Below are 22,847 nucleotides of genomic sequence, written 5' to 3' on the forward strand. Positions count from 1 at the left end.
AGGGCTTTTACATCTTTCTAATAAATAAAATCATTATAAAAATCTGTTGCAAAATTTATTTGTGGATACCAAAATCTAAGAATGGACAAAATATAAGTTTACTGTCTTTATAAATTAAATTCTAAGACTATAAATATTACTAGAAATTAAAATCCAACATTGTATTAAGCACTATTAGATGTTATTTATACCAAGGTATTGCCTCTTTATCATGTTTACTTTAAAATGTATAAAGCCCAAAAAAGGGAGAGAACTGAGAAATTTACACTTAATGTGACTTTCCAAAATTAAAAAAAAATAAATTCATAACAGTGAATTGCTTAACTGATTTTACTGTATAAACCCCTGTAAATACTCAACTTTTACATGAAAGAAAAAAGTCTCATAATGCAATGATTTGCAGTGCTGCCTACAGCTACACCAAAGCCAATAGCTTTTCAAAGGGAGAACAGGGGAGAGAAAATCACTCCCATGAGTAATGGACAGCTAAAGGGAAGAACTATAAACACTTTTCGTCTGTCACTGTGTTCAGATCTTGAAAGAAATAATCAAGCCTCAAACTACCTTTCAGATGTCTGCAAAGTCTGCCTTGCAGTCAGTTCCATTTTTCCCAAGAGCAAAAATCTTTCTTTAGAAGTGGAATGTCTACACTGCCACAAGCAGACTGAGCAAGCAGTAAATTATTTTAGAAGTGAAGCTGAATAACATAGGCATTTGTGTATTATGCCTCTTAAGAACCTTATCTCTCATCACAGGAATGTGGCAGACCTGTGTGTGGTTGTAGACTTGTTGTTTGACAGGCACAAAACATCAGACACAGTTCCTTGGCACTTCCTGGCCAAGGCTGTACAAACGGTCTGTGTGACAGCATACATAGATGTGATATTTATTGATAACTTATTGCCTAATACACATTTGAAAGAGATTTGTTTTACCACATGTGGTTCCATCAGACTGTTAAGGTCTACAGTGTAGAGCATCTAGAATTTTTGGTGAAAGTAATCCCTAAAAAAGCAAGGTTATATTAAGGGTTGGTTGAAGGTGACATGAAGGATAATATTCTTTTTAGCAGATCAGTGTGATTCTCATTTCCTGCTCCCCAATTTATGAGGACCAGAGAATCATCCACTCAGAACTGCAGTGGAGGCATATAGTCCAAAGAAAATCTGCAAACTCCCAATGATTTTGGTGAACTCTGTATCACCATCATGGACCTTCTGTGGGTGTAAATGCTTTTCTTGCAATGTTCCTGTAATTTATTTAAAGGCAAGTGTCAATGAGGGGGGAAAGGTACATATTTGCTTAGGACCATGAGGACACTAAGGTCACAATCATTGACTTAAAATAAATTTATGGATATACTTAATGGCAAAAGCTCTTATGAGAAACTATGTTACGTCATGGACTGGAAATATTTTTAAGATATGGCTAGTGATCAATTCCAATTTAAGAGTTTTTAAATCCACTGATATTCAGGTCTTACACGATTAAGAATGTGTTTGCAAGAGAAATCTTTATGAAAGCTTACTGGGGAGAATTTATCCATTACTATACCTATATATATGTATTAAATGCTTCTTTTATATTTATGTAATATTCCCACTTGATCTTTTTAAATTCAGCACATAATAAAAAATCCACACTGAGGATTCTGTAGACTGAAAATCTTGTATCTGAACCATTGGGAAGAAAATGAAGGTTGTTCCATAAAATCTTTGGGTTTTTTTGTTTCTATTTAGAGAAAAGGTCTTCTCTGGTAGAGTAGATCAACTATTTCCAATGACATGGTTGGAAACTTTGCTTGCAGAAGGAAACATAAATTAATAGGATTATATTCATTTTTTTGAGAATATCGCTTCCATCTTGGATTTCTTTTTGTTGAAAGAGGATGAATGGAAACCAGAATATTAGACCTTTTAAAAGTCTTTGATGTGTTGTTTACTTTGGTAGAACTATTGTTTACATGCTTCTTCTACTTTGTTACTTTGATACCTACTAAAATTGGCAAGTTGATGTAAAGGGATCATTCCATCAGACTGAATTATTTAGTGGCATGATTAGTTCTATACATTGATATATATTGCTACATGAGAAACTACCTGCCATGATATACCTCATAGAAAACAGGCCAAAAGCTGCTATATTTACTGTATTTAATTTACAGCCTCATTTTCAAGGGTAAGCAAAGGTACGTTGTGGCAATGACAAGTACACAAGGATCAGATGGGGAAAGAGCTCCAAGAGATCCAAATGCACTTTTTATGTCTTTTGTGATCTAATATATTTTTTCTAAATATTCCTAAATGTGTTTGATTTATAGTTTATTGCAATCTCTACAGAGACCCAAATAAGTATCAAAATTTTTGTTAGATATTGTGTTATTGTAATGCTGATATATTAGAGATTAACTTTGTACTTTCTAACCAAAGCATGTTGCTTGTGTCACTCAACAAAAAAAATGATTAAGTTTTTAGGAAGTAACATCAAGTAGTATAAAACGTCCTGAATTACTGTTATACTTCTCTTAAAATAATAATTCCAGGTCCCTGTTTTCCCAGCTTTTTTTCTCATGAAACTAAAAATCTGTTTATGAAAAATAATACTAGCTGCATGTTCTATCTCTGCGCACAACCAGAATTTGTGGATTGTTCTATTTTTCTGTCCATGTAAGATAACCAAGAAGTAGTTCTAACTCAGAGCATTCTGTGAGTCTGTGAACCCAGCACTCTCTGATGGCTACTGCATTGTTCTGTCTAAACACTACACATTATTTTGTCAATGTCTATGAAGCAAATTATTTTAGCCCACAATGTTTTTTATATAGAGCCGAATTGCTATGGCCAACTTAAAAACCAATACTCTGCAGTGCTTCTTCTCTGCTAGTATAAAGAACACACTCCCTTTTTGACATTACTCCTAGTAATGAAAATGTTTGGCAGAAAACAAGGCTTCAGTTAAAAGGTTTGCAAACATCTTTCTCCAAATCAAAACTGTTGTGATCTTAAAAACATTTCTAATGAAATCACTAATAGAGTACACTTGAAAACTGATTTCAGTAAGTCAGAAAATTATTGTGTTGATCTAAATCTACAGTTATTTTACCCTTGAGTCTTTCAATAACATCTTTTTACAATCTACCATATAAACACATCATGGAAAAACAAGTAAGTAAAAGTACATGGACCTGAAAGGCTCTCAAAATTAACAGTTTCAGTTGATAGCAATGTTTTCTAGATCATTAGAAGCAGTCTGGTTTTTTTTCAAATGTCCAATCACATACTAAATAATAATAATAATCACGAGGGAATAATAAGTAATGTTTGAAGTAAGCAGTACAGAATACAAAATTATGAAAAAACTCTGACAAACTAATAAAAGTCTTCAGCCTCATAGTAAAAGGAAAACATCTTAATACCTGTACACAGGCTCAATTTTTGTATCCTGAGTTTTATAATGGATATGTTGTATTTTAAATAGAGCTCATGTCTGTAAGAAGAAATACGTTACCATAATGTAAAGCTTCAGATAGTTCGGCAGACAAGGGAATTTAAACTAAAGAAAACATTAAGGTTGGTGTTTCTCTTACAAAAAAGGGAAAAATCCCAGACTGAAATGTACAGGATGTGTAAATACAAAAAGTACCATAATTTTTCAACAAAATGCATGGGAAATCTGCCCTTTAACTCAACAAAAAATGTCATGATATTTGCAGGTTGAAGAAAATAACCCCTTTGATGAGAGCTATTTGACACATTGCTAAAACATATAGTTTTAATGTTTCTGGCAGTGTCATTTTGATCTCAAGCCATTATTCAACTATGTACTATGCAAGCTAAAGCACTGACTTTCTGGGAACAAGGATTCCATGATGACAGTGACGACACAAACGGCACAATCTCACTTATCTGCAGTCCAGCCATCACCTGGTACTAACCTTTGAAGGATTTTTCCATCTTCCAAAATCTTCAGTGCAGATCTTTTATCCTTATGTGACATAAAATAAATCATTTGACCTGAAATAGGAAACTTTCATGAGAAAACTGTCAATGTTTGGAAAAGACTCTCGTGATAAAAACAGATAGTCTGTAACTCCTCTAAATGTTAAAACCATATATAATATGAGTCAACATATGTCAGAATATACCTACCATTAGCTCTTTTATACCTATGTCAAATTTTTCTCCTCTCTTCTATTTCAATCGAAAGCTATTTACATCTGGACAGATATAATTCTCTCACATTTACATTGCTTTTATATGATGTGAGGTTCCCCAGATTTTACTTGTCTTGTTTCCAAGACTTGCAAAATATTTAGGCAGTTCATACAGAGAATAAAGTATTAAAACAATAAGAAACAATATGAAACATTAGAAGAAAAAAGATATAATGTCTTCCTCTCATGACAAAATTTAGTTTGTACCAATCCTGAAAGATATTTAGCCAATTTGTTTTCAAAAACACCGCATCTGTAGGCTCCACAATCTTTCTGCATTTGTTCACTCCCCTCACTGTCAAAAGTTCTCCCATCTCTACAATATTTTTCCATTACATCCTGTTGTAGTCACCAAAAATATGCAGAGTATTTCCTGCTGTAATAAACTTTTTATGGACTTGAAGACCATATTATTTCCTTTTCTCTCTCTCTCTCTCACACACATATACATATATATATATCATCTATATAATCTATGTATATCTATATACAATTCATTCTACCTTTCCTCATGAACCTCATTTTTGCTACCTTTAGGTATTCTTATTAATGTCCATTAAGCTTTTCCTAACAGGTTTATGTAATTCTTTACCTGGAACGCCCAGAATTACACAGATTACTCTTGCTGGAATTTTACAGCTTCCAAGTATCACTGAAGCATTATTCACATATTTTATTGGCATTTACTGCTGCTACACTATGTGTGCAACAGTGGAGACACAACATGGATTGCTGCTTAATTTCATGATCAATTTAAACAATTTTCTGCAGACTAACCTGTATGGTAAATTATTTCTCTGTATTGAAATATACTACATGCACAGTTACAGTTATTGACTATTTAATCTTTGGGACACTTATTCAGGATTGTTTAAAATCTTGGGCTCTTTTTGGTTTCCTTCCTGTGACTGTGGACCTTACCAGTTTTTTCTTTGAAATAAATCTTAATCAGCATACTTACGTGGTGTCCTGTTGTGTAACTGAATACTGAACAGGACTGGACCCAAGACAGTCACTTACGGAACTCTGTTCAACATATCCTTATCTTCTGAACCTGTGAAGATATAATTCTTCAGTCCCATGGATGTAAACAGGAACAGTGAGATTTTAAATAGAGGATATAAACTTATCATCTGAGTAATCTGCCTCATACCATCTAGAATCTGACATATTGAAAGAGTGAGGGTAATTTGAATTAGGACATGCTTTGCTCCCAAAGAGACATTGCAAATTGCAGGATTTAGCAAGGCTACATCATATCTACCTACAGGCTCCACTGAAATGCCAGATATGGTTAATACAGTGTGTCATAAACATACTGAATTCTATTCTCCTTCAAACAAGTAAATCATAAATCATTCCTCTGTCACTGCACATTCTTACTGCCTATAAGCTGCAAAAGCAAAACTCTGTACATGTCAAATCTGGTTTTTAGTTGGCAGTCAGGGGACAAGAACTGCAGTGCATGAGTCTGGCTGAAGTCAGATTAGATCATGGTGTCATACCCACAGGAGTAGCAGAGACATGGTCTGACCACTTGAAAAGGAAAGAGTGTAACTCAGATTTAGTGGCCTGGAATAAGGTGTCAGAGAAACATCCATTCCAGACAATGTACTGCTTGAGTGTGCAGCAGGTGTAAAATGATTTTGAATCAAAATGACAGTGTTCTGTTTTACTGATTCCCATGTATGGCAGTTCTGCTCTGGTAATATGTTAAGAATAATATAATAATATAAAGACAAGTAGGAACTACTGTGGAGTAGAAAAGAAAAAACCACATTCATTTAGCAGTTAGCAATGGAAAAGATGGAGATGAAAGGACAAGATGTGTGGCTCTAAACAGAAGCATGCCAGGTGCAGCTGCAGCTGAGGGTCAAACATTTCTATGCAGAATAGCAAAGTGAAAGCAACAAGAATGTGTATTGTAAATACCTTAGTCCTATCACAGTATTCATGCTAAATGTTGCAGAGAATCAGTCCTATTGCATTTTCTCTGTCATGACCACTACTATACCAACATTAGTAAAAGCAAAAACATTTTATTTCTGAGATTAGATATAATCATTACTGCAGCTATTTATCATAAAGAAGAAACCAAAATTCAGGAGCACCCTGACAGTTCCAGGTACAGAGCAAGACAATGAACATAGCAGCAACTCCTGAATATAACAGAAGGAATTACATGGTGTTTTGCTATCTGAATATTACTTCTTATTAACACATCTTGACTGAACAAAGTAATATATGCAGAAATTTTCATGGGAGTGGAGAAGCAATTGCCAACCCTCAAGTTCATCATTTAGAGTTTATCAGTAGATGAAAGTGTCTACATATATTGCAACTGCCTAGAAATTCTAGGATTTGGTTTAAAAACACCTCCTAGCTGAGAATTTGGCAGTAATTTATATTATGATAATGACAAACCAGCATGTTACCTTTGATAGTAACACAGGTTCAGTAACTCAGACCTCATTTGAAGACCCAGCACGAGCCCGAGAAAGGTCTGATACAGCCTCATGGAAAACAGTGCTAAAGTTCTGCTGAAGTCATACCAACATTTTATGCAGCCTGTTCTGCACCCCTGGAGGTGATATTGTACCTTCATATATTCTGTTAAGAATATTCAAACTTATTAGCTTAGTGGACTTAATATCTATTATGCTAATTTAAAAAGTATCAGGTTGAAAGAAACTTCCTGATGTCTTTGGCTGTTCTCTCCAACAGCTGTTTAAAATGCATGTTGTGGTTTAGGAATGGCATTACCCAGTTTAGTGCTCCCACTGAGACCCTTCCAGCCATGCTGCCACTTGCTTTCTCCACCTGTCCCCTGTGACAGGCTGCATAGGAGAGAGAGCTGGAGACACAAAAGTTAAAGATCAAGGGCTGAGAAAAGAACAATTTACTGGAAACTGCAATTAAATAAGAAAACTATCAGCAACAATATTAATAACAAAAGTATACAAGGGAGAGGTGAATGTTTGCATGATTCACATGCAAAATGCTCAGCACTGGTATTACCCAACCACTCCCTCTGTCACACTTTCTCAAATGCAAGGGACCCCCTTTTCCCATAAGTGACTCCCTTCCCTCTGCCCCCAGCAATGACACCAGGTGGCACAGAATAACCTCCAGTGCCTGGCAAAGCCCCCTCCTAGCTGGAACCAGGACAAGGCAAAATCAAAATTGACATAGATCATAACATAACATTGCATGCCTGCTATATCAACTTGATAAAAAATGAGTAGCAGACTATTGCCCCTGAAAAACTCTAGCATTTCTAAGACTAAGGTCTATACTAGAACCATTTTATTATCAATTTTTCCCACCTGAAATACAGGGTAATTTAAACTGTATTTTCTTAGCTTCTCAAAGATTTGGTGTTTCTTTTTATTGGGATTGTGTTGATTAATGCAGGAGGGTTTTTGGGAAAACCATGTAAAGGATATTACATTTAAACAGGAAATCAATGACCCTTACCTGGGCATGCAGGTGAGGAAACTTGTCTCATGGCTTCTCTCAAGGCTAATTCTTGGTCTGCACTACCTGTTTTGGTGAAAAAAAAGATTGGATGGATGGATGGATGGATGGATGGAAGGAAGGAAGGAAGGAAGGAAGGAAGGAAGGAAGGAAGGAAGGAAGGAAGGAAGAAAGAAAGGAAGGAAGGAAGAAAGGAAGAAAGGAAGAAAGGAAGAAAGGAAGAAAGGAAGAAAGGAAGAAAGGGAGTAAGCATGTGCCTAAATGTCTTGGGTTGCAATGCAAGATGTAACCAAAAGTCTGTATTCTATCGCCATCTGTTGAATCCATTTGGGGAGATGTTTTTCTTTTCTATGACTCATCCTCTCTCCGGGGATATCTGCTCTTAATGGGCCATTAAAGTTCACTGCATGACTGATAAATTACAAAAATTATGCCATCCCACTGTGAGGTGCTCCACCCAGTGGGAGGAGCTAAGCATTCCTACCCGGATAAAATATGAGATTCAGAACACCAGTACAGCCTGTTTCCACTGGATTCTCAAGGAGGACTGGACCCATCTCACCACCACTGGACCTTCAGAGGAAAACTATACCCTTCTACAGGATAATCTCTGTTCCAGCAGAACTACATCTGTCACTCCAGGAGGACTTAATTGTCCTGCTACCAACACCCTGACCAACAGGGTGTCAGGTTGTATTCTGACTCTGTCAGTGGTCTGGGGTTTTTTGTTTTTTTTTTTTTTTTTTTTTGGGGGGGGGGTGTTTGTTTGCTTTTTTGTACTACTACGTTTTTATTTTTATAATTCCTAGTAAAGAACTGTTATTCCTGTTCCCATATCTTTGCCTGAGAGCCCCTTAATTTCAAAATTATAATGATTTGGTGGGAGGGTGTTCACATTCTCCATTCCAAGGGAGGCTCTGGCTTTCCCTGGCAGACACCTGTCTTTCCAAAACAAGACAACTAAGCAATACAGAGAACTTTTTAATGGAACAAAAAATAAAGAAAAAAAACAAAACAACCACCAAAAGCAAACCAAAACCAAAACCAAAACCAAAACAAAAAAACCCAAAAACAACAACAACCCCCCCCCAACAAACAACACCAAGTACCAAGTAAGAAAAGAATTAATGTAGGCATTTCATTGAAAAGAGGAATTTAGCTGTCTAGAACTGGTAAAAGCATCAGATCCTGATACACAACTGCATGCAACTTCCTCAAAGAAATGTTCCTCTTTTATTATCTTTTTCTTAATTTACCCTCTTAAAAGAAAAAAGGTGCTGTTTTATGATGTGTTAATAATAGGAAGAATAGAGGAAAAATATCTGAGTAGTAAACAATTCTCAGATTTTCATATTGAAACCCTATGTTTTTCCTAGTTTCCATAAACCCAAGCAAATTCATTTCAAAGACCTAACAATGAATTCAACATGTTTCTGTGTTAACACAAGGTGCTGAAAACTATACAAAAGTTAGTAGGGATAAAGGCAATACCACACAAACTTCTTATAAAGAAGGTTAATATATTCCAAATCTCTCAAAACCCTAAAATCAGTCTCATTATCCCTTTCCAGCTAAATGGCACAAGTGCTGAACCATTTGTAATTGAACTGTCAGGGTCATTGAACTGATCATCTTTTAAAAAGGTGTGCACTGCGCTAAGAAAAGTTTTTTCAAGGTTTGAGATCCAAAAATTACATTTTTTTAGAATGTCTCGACTACACCAAGATAAGGAATGGAAGCTCCATCCATGTGAAACATTATTCAATATGTAGAATTAGTGATCCAAAAAGTCAATGCAATTGAATTCCTATCTATATTTCATTGCAACTTTGATGACACAAAAATTAAATTAGTTCATTAGAGTAGCTTTCCACATGTACATTAATACTTCAGGAGATCATATCAATATCTATCTGTGTGACAGACCTTAACTTACTTGCATATCTAAAAGTGTCTTGTTCTATAGCAGGGTAACACAGGAAATCCCTACCCTCAGTCACATTGAGTAGCAGTCACGTGCCATGTAGCAAACTTCTTTCAGTCAAAAGTTCACATCTGTTACACCTTTGAAATTTTTGTTCATTGTGCCACTCTCTCCCTAAGGGATTCAGAAAGATGCTAGGGCAATAGCCAGGAGGCCCTTTTGCTTTCTTTTTCATATCTCTTTCAAAAGGAAAATAAACTCTGGTATGCAAAATAAATATCAGTTCTGTCCTTCAGACTGTCCATATGTGAAAGCTCCTTTGCTCTTCTCGGGCAATCATACTCTAACCCTCACATCTCTCCCCTGCCTGCTGGTTCCTTCAAAGGAAGAGAGTAGTGGAGTCAGGTTACCAATCAGCTACTGTCCTACTCAAAGCCAGCACTGACTTGTTGAACAGCAAGAAAACCACAATCAATTTATCCCAAAAAGAAAAGTATCTCTTTAGATTTTTGCCTTGAAGTGTGCATTACCTGTAGGAATTGTGTGGGAAATGGTCAAGCCCTGCAACTTCTTTTTGACAACAGAGGAAGCTTTTTATACTTTTAGATCTAAATGTTTTCCTACACCATACTCTATTTCTACTGAGTGATGTACTCAAGCTGCTTTTAAACCAGCTCATCAGAAAGGTATATCCACATAAACATCTGACAGCAGACGGTAGTCCAAGAGTAGCACATAGTAGTGACATTTTGTGAAACACCTCCTTCTAAAAAGAACTGCTTTTCTAAAACGTGTAGATTGCTTTAAAATCTGCAGAGAGCAGGGCAAACTGCTTACTCCATGTGATCCAGATTTAGAGAAGTTTTAGACACAATTACGCTTTGTAGAAAGATAAAGCCCTACAAAGAACAGCAAACACCAGTATTTCACTAATCTCTGTTCATCTTATCTAAAGCCTGCAATTTATATGGCTTATCAAATAATCGGTATATTTGCTTTTGGACATTATTGTTGGCTGTGTTGGCTACTGCCACTTTTGAGAAATCACTGCTTAAGACATTGTTAAAATAAGATTTTAAATCAATAGAGGAGGAAGTGACAGTCACATATCGAAGAGAATCAAGAAAACCTTAATTAACTATAGGCACTCAACAGGCACTGTGAGCCTGCACTGCAAGCCTACATTGTAGATACAGAATTTCATAAAAATTACTCTTCTGTCCTGGTCTGTGCATTCATTCCAAATATTTCAGCTTTAGTCTTCCTGCTCAGACCAACTTTATACTGTGCCTTCCTATCCATGCAGAAAATAATATATTTCTGTCCAAAAATCAAACATTCAACCTGAGTAGAGCATTTTGTGCCTGAAAGTTAATGTATTCTACTGAACATTTTATCTCAAGAAAATAGTAACTTAAAAACTTCAAAATCTTTGGTTCTAACTCTTTTCGGTAAAATTCCTGATAAAAGAATTTTCCCTGATAGAAGTAATTTCTGAACTACCTACACATGAGTCCTGTAGACATACAACAATATTTTCATGGAGGTTCACTAGATTGTTTCATCCCAATAAGCATTTTGACTTCTCCCCCATGCAATTATCCTGCTAAACAGCGCAAGGCAGAAGGTAAAGGCTCACCACCTGCTTGAATGAAAAATTTTATTCAAATGTCAAATAAACTCAAACAAATAAACAGAAGAAATAGACACATCTAAGCTGAAACAAGTGACTTTAGCATCTGAACAGAAAACTTCCATGATAGACCTAATATCTCATTATGCCCAGAAAGAGAACACACCTTAAATTGAACCAAGAGTTTAGTATTTGACTAATTAAGTTCTTCACAGAAAAGTTCAAATGCAAAGATAAGTTATAATTTATCCAGTGTTAATGGTGGTAGCACAGCTCAAATGATGTAATTATTTTTAAAAATAATAAAAAACCCACCCTGAATTAATGATTTAGCTAATGAGTAGACTGCTTAATATTGCTAGACCTTGATCATATATGGTTAAGCAATATGTTAACCTATAGCAGTGTCATTGAAAAATTAGAACTGACTTCTGTTTGAACTCCAGGTGTTATTACAGTTATATTTGTTTCACTTTTAACTTGTTTTTAGTTATAACATTTATCTGAAAGATTTTTTGAATTCAGCAATTTTGGATTAAGGAAAAGATAGAGGAGGAATAACGGAGTAACTATGCTTAGTAAATGACTGTGATAGTCCTTTAGAGAAGAAACTTTTTTTGATCCCTACTCCACATCCTGAATAACACCAGTCTGAACTTAAGTCTACATTTCCTTAACCACTGACACAAGACCCAACCAACTGGACAACATAATATCTCCATTCCTTTCCATAAAATATTGGGAAAATCTCTTTCTTTTTTAAATTTCAAATTTGATTAATGCAGAACTAATTACAGCTCATGAAAACTACAACAAAAGAAAAAATATGTCATTGTGAATTACACATTAAAATCTTTCTTCATTTAGTTGGAAAAGTCAGTGTATCAAACCAAGACATGAGACTCCCAACAAAGGACAGAGGTCTTCTAAAGAGGGTGGGTTTTTCCAATGATACTACAAGTGCACAGTACCTAAGTGACTATAACATTCTAGGAGTGATGGAGCTTAGGAAATTTATTGCAGAACAAATAATCAAGTTCCACATTATATTCCCATACTGCTCACTTCCCAGAAATGGGCTTCCATTGCCATAAAGAAATGACTCTACTTGAGTTTTGCAATGAAATTACTAACATTGATCACCCTGATATAAAAGCAGAAGTGAAACTACAGTGTTAGTGATTATATCATTGTCTTCCCTTTATAAAATAACTTTTAAAATAACTTTAACATATAGTTCATTTTCAGAGTGAACTCAGAATTTTATTTCTTTATAATAGTTCCTTTATGCCATTCTCATCTCTGGATGAATTAGATATTTCAAAATCTGTAAGAGTAGTTTTCCAGCTTTAGGTATATAAAAAAAACCAAAACAGTGTAATAGTAAATTCTGATATGAAATTAAACAAAATATCAGTTTCTACTACAAGTAATTACATAAAGTTAAATTTACTGTATTTTAACAGTGGTCTAGAACTACTTTGAAAGCAGTGTTGCTATTGTAAGGATGAATTAGCATTTGCTTACTTGATTAAACTGTAAGACTATAATCCAATGATAAATTAAACAACATTTTATTTCTTATTCACACATAAGATGGAACAAGTTTTCTGCACCTCAAAATACTCAGCTACCTTAAAAAAAAGATCCTGATTTAATCTTGTTTACAGAAAAATTGGAATTTAAAATCAGCTTACCTTGACAGATATGTGAATCCTGAAAAGCTATGGAGATTATCTATTCCTCTATGCTTGTGTTATGTCTATTTAAATGTTCAGGTCTCTACATTAAGAATAGATTAATTTAAATGACTGCAAATCCCATACAGTCTCACACTAATTTCAAATGAGAACATGGAAGAAAAGAATGTTTATTATATAATACCTTTTTTATAGGGAAAGGTAAATGCCATTTTACTATCTCCTTCCTTTGAAAATGTGTATTTAAAACAGAAAATTTTCTTAAATACTATACTCTTTTTTTTCCCTTCTGACTTTCTAACCACAAACGAACAGTACAGATTTAATATTTTATATTCACAGTACAATTTCCACTCTAGTAGGGCAGCAAACATAATTCTGAAGACATATTTTAATATTTAATTTCAGCTGAAAGTAAACATAAGAATATAATTTGGTACCTGCAAAAAAAAAGTCATGCCCCAGCACCACCCTTATTTGCTTAGATACACATGGCATTGCCTTGTCACACAGAAAATGAGTAGGCTTCTGTGTCTTGGTTCAGGACAGCCCAACAATGACTCAAGGAAACTAATCCAAAACTTAAAGAGGCTGTAAACCTCCAAAGCATGCAATGTGCAAACGTTGGATAAAGCCCTCAGTAACTAAGTTAGTGGCTTCTCAGACACTGTCTGCTGAGTGCTTTTTGCTAAACTTAGGACGTACTCTATCAACTACTGTGCTCCATCCTTTTCCTTCTCCTGATAGAAGACAACACGTTTTCTGACTTCGGGGTAGTTTAGAAGGTGCACTCCAAGATATGATACACATCCTTCATCATTCCATAAAATGAACTATTTTTTATAAATTACTCTGATTCTTTCCTTACCCATAAGCTTTGATCAGAAGTTTACTGAAACACACTGAATGTAACATGGAAAAAGTTTTAATAGTTAGTTTTGTCTTTGTTTTCATAATGCCATGACACATCTGTAGAGTGGAAGAAAGGACAGAATGTCATACAACAGACCTTAACACTGGGAAACAAGAGAATCCTTCAGGAAGCAAAGGGTATGAGTAGGAGGAATGAAACATGAGTTCACAGTAAGCATGACTCAGATTCACAATAATCTGTAAGAGAAAGCAGAATTTTAGTAGCTAGTACTCCTTAAATAAGGTTAAAAATCTGCCTTTTTACTGTGTCTTTTTCTTGTACATGGTCATACAGGATGCAGCTGGCTTATAGCATGTGCTCCATACAAAGTGCAACCATACTTCTCTATTCTGTGCTTGATAAAATGTTTCACCACTAGAAGTTATATTTTTCAGAAGATTGAAAAATGCTAAGCTTTTCCCAAAAATGATACTGGCCACTTATGTATTTGCCACAAAATCTTTTAACTCTGTACAGAATTGTTCCAAATATCCCTCCTGAATTACTTTCAAATAACACTTCTAAAAGATCAACACAGAACCATTACAGTAAGGGAAAATTTACAGTCCCAAAAGGATTGGTAATCTCACTTTGTTTTGTAGTTTTGTATCTGATCAACTTTACATAGGAGTTCTGGGTATAAAGGAAGAAAAAAAGATATGATAAAGTGGGGAGTAGATTACATTTAATAAATAAATAAATAAATTTCTTGCTAAGAATATTCTTTCTTCCATAAAGAGAAATTTAATTACATACAATTTTACCTAGCTCTTGAACAAGGAATATTTTCTTTCTCCAAAATAAAGAAGATAGAGATAAGACCTTCTCTCCATCCATGTTGCCCTTTCAGGATGAAAAAATGAAAAGAAGTCTTTGGTAAGTCTTATGCCACCAGTTGTAATTGAAACAAAAATAATTTGCTTTATTTCTTGAAATGAAAAGATATCCAAACATTATCAGAAATATATCCTTAGTATACACTCATAACTTTGAAATTAGTTGTTTTTAGAATTTAAACTTCAAGTTAAAGAATACTGAATACAATTGCTTAGGACTTGCAGAGCTTTACAGACAGCTTGTTTCCCACTCTCTGGTGAGATTTATCCAGACTGCACATGCCTCAAAGCACAGACCATGATTAACTAGTTGAGTGTCTTCGTAAAGAATTACTGGAACAGACACACGATTTTTCTGAATCACAGGTTGTAGCTAAAATTCCAGACAACATTCAAACATGGGTATTTTTGAATGCAGTAGTGGTTGAATACAAGGTTTTAATTTCTCTCAGAATTACAGGTTTTGCAACCACAAACTATAACTAAAGAAACTTAAGGAAATGCAATATTATTTTTTGGAGACATAACATTAGAATGCTTGCCAACTAATATCACTTTGCTTATAATGAAAATCAAAGTTTCCTGTACATTTTAACTTCTTTTGGAGAAAGAAATTAACTGCATTTTAATTGTATGCATGCTACATATTCTGGTTACAGAGCCAGGAGCATTTGTGAGATCTATAGGTAGCGCCACGGTGCAAATAATTTTCTGGTTTTGGTTAGCAACTATCAGACCTTAAAAGGACAGTTATGGTAAGACAGTATAACAGTAAGAGCACATGAAACAAATTAAGAAGGACAAATAAGGAAATTCAGGAAATAAATATAGCAAAGAATGCATTAATAATTATAGCACTTCTAAGATAGTCTCTGCTTTTAGAAATTAAAGGAAAAAAAAAAGAGCATTTCAGTTTATTTTTCTTTCAGCTGTTTCACCTAATATGAGTAGTGTGGATCTTAACAGTATTATTCATCTGTGTTAGAGGTTTTTCCAAGGGTTATGGGGTGCTATGAAAGACATCCATGAAGTCCAAAATCCCTCACAATAAAACACCAAAAAATAAAATCCTAGAGATTACTTATAATTTTTCAAATGTTTGTGCTTTAGAATAAAACCACAGAGGCCATAGATTTTTGACCATTTTAATGTATAGCACGTTTTGTAAGTGGCTGATTCATATTCTGGGGTTAAGAATTTCCAGGGAGAGATTCTATTGGCAAATAATAACAATACTAAAACTAATATTTTAGACAAGCTTCTTCTTGCAGATTGACAAGTCTTTTAGACTTCTGATAAAGAAAAACTGCTACATGATGACAATAGATTTGTTTCTAAGTCATGTTCTACCAAAGTCGCAGGGGAAACCCCGAAATAATAAAAGGAGTCAGCAGAGCAAACGCAGGTCCAACCAATATGATTACTACTACGTTTCTCCTTTATTCTATATAAGATGGCAGGTTTTATACACTCTATATTGTTTACACTTCTAGATACATTCTCATTGGTACATGGCACAGGAAAGAATGCAAACACCTATTGTTTTATAAACTGTTTAAGGTAGCTACTATGTCCACATCAGTTACTATTCTTGTTAACCACTATGAAACCCTTTGACCCTTGCAACACCTTAAGTGAATATTTATTAACTGCAACACACACTTGGCACTAATTTCTATCTGCACCACAACCTTACAGGCCTCAGTGCCACAGCCTAGAGGCCTAGCATATTGCTCAGTTTGGATGATTCAAGTACAACTCATCTCCTACATTCTACCTTCCAGCTGGATGTAGTAATACTCCTAGAGGCATTCACTTTCCTCAGAGGAGGAGAGATCTGTAAAAGAAGTCTTTCGACATGCTGTACCTTTTCTTTTCTTTTCAATAAAATAAAGAGCAAAGATTCAAAAATAGTACTGGAAAGTCAATCACAGTAAACTTATGAGGAATATGCTATCATAAATGCAGTTCTTACCTCTGCATGTAGAAGACTAACATGGTGTAAAATATCTAAGGAAAATCACAGTTATTTTACAAAAGAAGAATTATTCATGAATATTTTAAGGCTGGTTTCATTCAGATTTTTCATACTGGACTGAATAGAGAACAGTATTTAATAATATTTTTTACATATTAATTATTTTCCAGAATGAGAAAATACATAAGTGATATAACTAATTTTACCCACAATATAAAGGGTGATATATTTTTACCTAGCTATTTTTGAATCTAAAATGAAGATTAGGTTAAGGAATTACCTTTTTTTTTGGGCTGGCACAACTATGTAATGCTCGGTTAGGAGACCTTCTCAATAGACAAGTATATCAGCAATATGAGCAGTATCACTAAAAGAAACTCTGTTTGGAAAAACACATCATATCCATTCATTGCTATGAACTCAGCCCTAAAGTGCATCCTATATCATCATAACAGTGAAACTGCAGCCCTAGAGGTACAAATGCATCACTGTGTATATGTCAGATTTGCTTCAGAGGCAGTTCTACCAAGCATTCTTGCCCTTTACCTCATACACAGATCACAGTTTCAATAATACAAAAATTTAAATTCACTAGGGGTGTTTCTCCTTTATGCATATGGACATGTAGTTATAACACTGATTAATCACTGGTATTGTAAACAATATTTATCAGGAGCACACATTAAAAATTATGTGAAACATGCTCAACTTCACAGTTAAACATTAATTATTATAATAGATTTTGAGACCTTGGTAGGTCATTTGGAGAAAAGTTATTAAATCTTTCCTAGCTTATCTTGGAGTTATCAAAAAACCCACATTAATTATTAATAAGGTTTATTAAAGGAAATTGTGAAGACGTGCATGTAATGATTAATATTACTGTTTAGATGGCAATACTAATGTGCTCAGCTGAAATTTGACCAAAAAAAAAAATTTACAGTACCAAGTCAGCATAGTTTCCTATAAATACTGGAGTACAAATACTTGCAGAGCAATGAAATAGACAGAGTATCACAGGTCAACAGAAAGAGACTCCTCTAGCTCCTGAATCAAATGTCATCTGTCTAACAAACTTAAGAAATGATTCATCAACCTCTCACTTAACTGTAGAACTTACAAGAAGCCCAAAGACAAACTTGTGAAAGTGAATTATACCCCAAAGTACCTTCAAAACTGAAAAAAGGCGATTTGTTAAATGTTTACTGAAGTTGTCCATCTGAATAGAAAATACAGTAAGGCCTTGTACTCATGAGATCATAAAAGCCTGATGTGTGAGAAATATTTTAAAAGCCAAGAGAGGAGTGCCCTTCCTGTAATCAGACAAAACTGTGCACACACCACCATAAAGCACAAGCCCCAGACACATCCCTCTGGGGTGGTTTCTGGACAGGGACAACTCCAAAGTCTGGGACACATTTTATAATGAGAATGGGGTGATGGCATGTAGCAGAATTACTTAGACAAGGTGGACATGATTTGTGTTTACACTGTAATTGAATCACCCAGGCTGGGCCTCATCGTTGAGGCCTGTAAAACTTAGTGGCCAGGTGAAATTCAGTGCCAAGTTTATGGTGCAGTTGGAATTACAGCTGAAGGTGTTGGCAAAGGACAGATGGTTTTCTAGTAGTTAGCAAGTATAGTAATTAGTGTAGACACAGTAGCTGCCTTAAGAGTTTGTTCAACAATGGGTGTTTGCATTTTTCCCTGTGCTGAATGTCAATAAGAAAGCACCTGTGAATGTAAACTGTGTAGAACTGTATAAAACCTGCCATTTCAGACGGAATAAATGAACAACATAGCATTAATCATATTGATTGGATCTGCATTTTGCTCTCACCCAAACTTCCCATTATTTTGGGTTCCCTCGCAAATGTGGCAGAAATTCAGCAGGTGGCCATACAGGATAGAGCTATACAGGCGTCTTCTTGCACCAGTGACATTCACACAAAGAAACCATCTGAGTTTCACTAAAAAGTATTCTTGAAAATGCGTCTTTACAGTCGAAGTAATGCCTCAACATAAACATCATTTCTACGGCCTATGACTATTCCAAATATTAAGTGGACCATAAGAGGCCAATTAAAGATGTTGCTTCCACGTTAACATTGTTCTGATATACTTCAGCCCACGTCACTCCCTTTACTTGTCTAAGTTTGTTAAAGTAGATTGGAGGCATAAGGATTTCTAAAAGAGGGAAGCCAAGGTCCTCTCTTCTCATCCACAGAGGAGTTTATCAGGTTCAAGAGCACTTCTCTTGTTCCATTAGAAATTTCAGTCTTAGTAAGAAACATTTAAACTGTCTTATCCATTTCTATTGAAAACTTTTGCTTAAATAAATAAGTAGCAGAGTACCTTATCTAGTTTCAACACAAGGACCTCAAAGACTTCAATTAAAAAAAAAAAAAAAAAAAGAACCATTTCCCAAGTTTGGAAATTAAAACATGTAGCTAATATTTCGTATTTTCATTTTCAGATTTGGCAATTTTGCATTTAAACACAATCACACAATCTAAGTTTGAAAATACTTAGTAATTAACAATTGCATTGTTAAAATAATTTGCATTGTATATATAACCAAAGGAGATAAACTAAGTCACAACTGAGTAGAGATATTTTCAGTCTTTTTATTGTCCTCATTTCAATTCTCTTAAAGTACTATGGATTTTCATTATTACATTTTTTGAAAAGAGGGTGAGTGCAACAGTGAACAGCCTGAAAGCTTAATTTTTTTTTTTTAATAATGAAACACAACTGTGTACCTAAAACGAAGGAAAGTACAAATATTTTTCTACTAATCTTTTCCTCAACAACCAAATCTTTTTCTGAGTGTAAAACATATATCTAACAAGGAAAAGGGACAGTTGACAGTGATAAGTATGTCTTTTCTACATTTCTAGACATCCATGAAAAGCAGGTACAGAAGTCATTACTCAGTTGAAGAATATGAAGCTGTTTGAAAATAAGCTTGATGTAACTGTCTATCAAGGGCAAGAGAAAAATCTAACGCTGCATTTTTTTAGTGTAGGTTGAGCACAAGTCCAGATGGGCTGCTTCCAGTGGTGCTTGGAGAGCAGGCTGATGGGTTTGCAAGAACATCCTCTTGTTTTTAGAAACTTGTGAAGGGTAAATTCCTAAGGATTCGAAAGGAGTACTTTACCCTGTGTTGAGAGGATAAAGAGAGAGGGTTTGTTTAGCCTGAAGAAGAAACAACTTTAGAGATACCTAGTAGCACCATAGTGCTAGCATCTATGAGGAGGTCACTTAGAAGGTGGAAGCATAATCTTATCAGTGCGAAGAAGAAGAGAAATAGATAGAGGTTGTAAAAGGAAAGGTCCAGACTAAGTGTAAGAAAAACTTTTTTCAGTATGAGAACAGTCAAACACTGGAACAGGTTGCCCTGAGAAGTGGTGCAGTCTCCCTCTTTGGAATTCTTCAAGACACAACAGGATAAAGCCTTGTGCAATCTGATCTGATCTCTCAGGTGACTTGCCCTGTGTAGAAATTTGAACCTCCTTGGGTCCCTTCCAGCTTGAACTCTCCCATGAATTGTAATATTAAGCTTTCATTAAGTATCCAGAAACAGTAGAAAGGAGGAGAGAGAATATTTTTGTTTCTATATAAGCCTTATAAACATTCAGAATCCTAAGCAAAAATAAATAAGCAAACAAACAAAAATGTTTGCTTGGAAAGGAGATGGACTGGACACTTAATAGGTGTTCCTAAAGTCACAGTATCCCTTGAGAAGCATATTAGGAAATCAAATACTTCGCTGTATATTTATGAAAATAAATTTTGAATCTGTTAGAACAAATTGTTCTCCATTGGAAAGCAAAAAGGCCCATCTGTTAAAACAAAGATGGATCTCTAGTAGTCACTGTACATGCTCCTGCATAAAAAGGAGTATTTGATGAGAAAGATTATGTGTTAAGTTTACTTAGCATGATGAACAGTACATGAGTATTATATCACTTTCTCTAAACTTCAAATTCCAATGTACTTAGAAGACAATTCAGTATTCACATTTCTTAGCACAGACTAATCTCAAACAAACACTGCAGATTTCCAGCTGACATTCAGAATTTGCACTTGACAAACGGGAAAGGAAAAAATTAATCAAGAAGAGGAAAAAGGAAAAAAATCAATACGTGACTATCTGAGCTGGAAAGAAAAAGACCCTCTCCATCTCACTTTTCCCATCTTAACCACATTTTTAAAATGCTTAAGAATCTACAAAATTTTTTGTCTTTGTTTCTCTCTCCATGCTTATTTTAACTTCCAGATGCTTAAGAAAAAAAAACAATTTTCTGCTGTATTATGTGTCATCTTTTTCAATTAAAGTAAAAGGTTTGTAAATGCGGCTTTAGAATTAGAAGTGATTATAGTCCAGGAATTATTAAGTAACTTACGACCCACAAATATTAATGAAAGCAATACTGTTAGTATGGGAATCCTCTAGGGAGGATGATTCACAGGAAGGAAGAGAGAATTCAAGAACTGTGAGATCTGGGGGTTGATTGAAATTATTACTTCAACTTTATGGTACTATTTTTTTTATTGTTAATCTTCATAATAACTTCACACTGTCAGAAAGAACCATTTCTGCTATCACAGAACAGTGTTTGCTTTTCCATGCAAACCTATTCTGCACATGTTTTTTGTGACATTAAGGCAATTGCAGGACAAAATCCATGAAGTTCATGACTTCAATAGAATAAGAAATCAATTGCAAATACATGCTTCTTCCCTCAAACTCAATTATTAGCAATATTTGGTCCTTGCTTAGCTAAAACATAAGTTCAAATTTTCAGTTCAACAAGTTTAACACAAATGGCCATATTTTACTCACATAGGCACAAGCAAAAACCCCCTTAATTCTGACTATAATTCTACTTAATTCCCTCTATAAATTTTATTTGTGATATTTTTGAGACAATTACACCTATGCAACCAAAGTAGATTCATAATTTCACTGATTCCTATGAGAACATGGTACACCCACATAGGAGATGTATCATAGGTTCTTTTAAGGTTTAAGATATACATTCTGAAAACTTACAAATTATAAATAATTTGTATAAAATCCAGCTGTAAAATGGAACTGAATATTTAGGCTGAAGAGATATGCAATCTCTTTACCATACAGGATAACCAGTGCAAGAGAAAAATGAAGATGAGAAGAAGTAAAGCTTAGGTCATCAAAAGGATATTACAAGTAAGACAATTTCTGAAAAAGAAGTTTCAAGGCTCAGAAATTCAAGTGTATTTGAGTTTTGAATTTTGTACATAATAAAATATAAATAAACTCCTCAAAATGCCCATCTTTGAGTCTAGAGGTTGAAATATTCTACTCTTTACTAAAAAAATTTCCTTTGATTTAAGAGATGGTGATGAATTTTCAGACTCAATAGGCAACATAAGGTCTCAGAGAATTTGCCACAGTTCTGGTTTCCCATAACAGACATTAAGTGGTGTCATGTAGGAGAAATTAGATACAGTCCAGCCTTTTTATATCTCTACACATGTGCACATGACCCATTCAGTGTAATCTCTCACTGTTCTTTTAGATTGGATTGACTGTTATATTCATTGTTCATGATGATTCATAAAATTTCTGACTTACCTTCCTCTTACAGTTCTTCAAAAAAAAAAGTTTTCATTTTGTGGATTTTTTTTTCTTTTTAGATATTTCATAAAAATTACGCATTTTGGATTATCAAGAAAAAGAAAATTTTTCTTAAAATGGAGAAAAAAATTTGGTTCCTTCAAAAATTTAAACTAATAGCTTGACTCACAAAAGCAGAAATAGATGTTTCCTTAACAGTTGTGTTTATAGATAGATAATCCAAGCAAATGTTAAATGCTCACACATGTTTTAGAGGAAAATCTGCTCTGTTGCACAGTGAATGTGTAATAGCTTCATTCATATCCATGCTCCCAGTTAAAGGGAAAGTATCTCCAGTCTATTAAAAACAAACAAAAAAAACCAGACCAACAAACAAACAAAAGAACTCCACAAATCAAACACAAAACAAAACAATCTATTTGGGGTCAAAAAATGGAATAAAAAGTGATCTCTCTTCATAAGGTACCTAAAAAACCCTAAATGCAATTTCATTTCCCTAAGCACATTTTATTTTACCATAAAATTACAATAATTAATTTCAGTCCAA

This window comes from Chamaea fasciata, unplaced genomic scaffold (genome assembly GCF_029207755.1).
Source record: "Chamaea fasciata isolate MVZ Bird 193981 ecotype frontalis unplaced genomic scaffold, bChaFas1.0.hap1 SCAF_1, whole genome shotgun sequence".
Classification (NCBI taxonomy): Eukaryota; Metazoa; Chordata; class Aves; order Passeriformes; family Sylviidae; genus Chamaea; species Chamaea fasciata.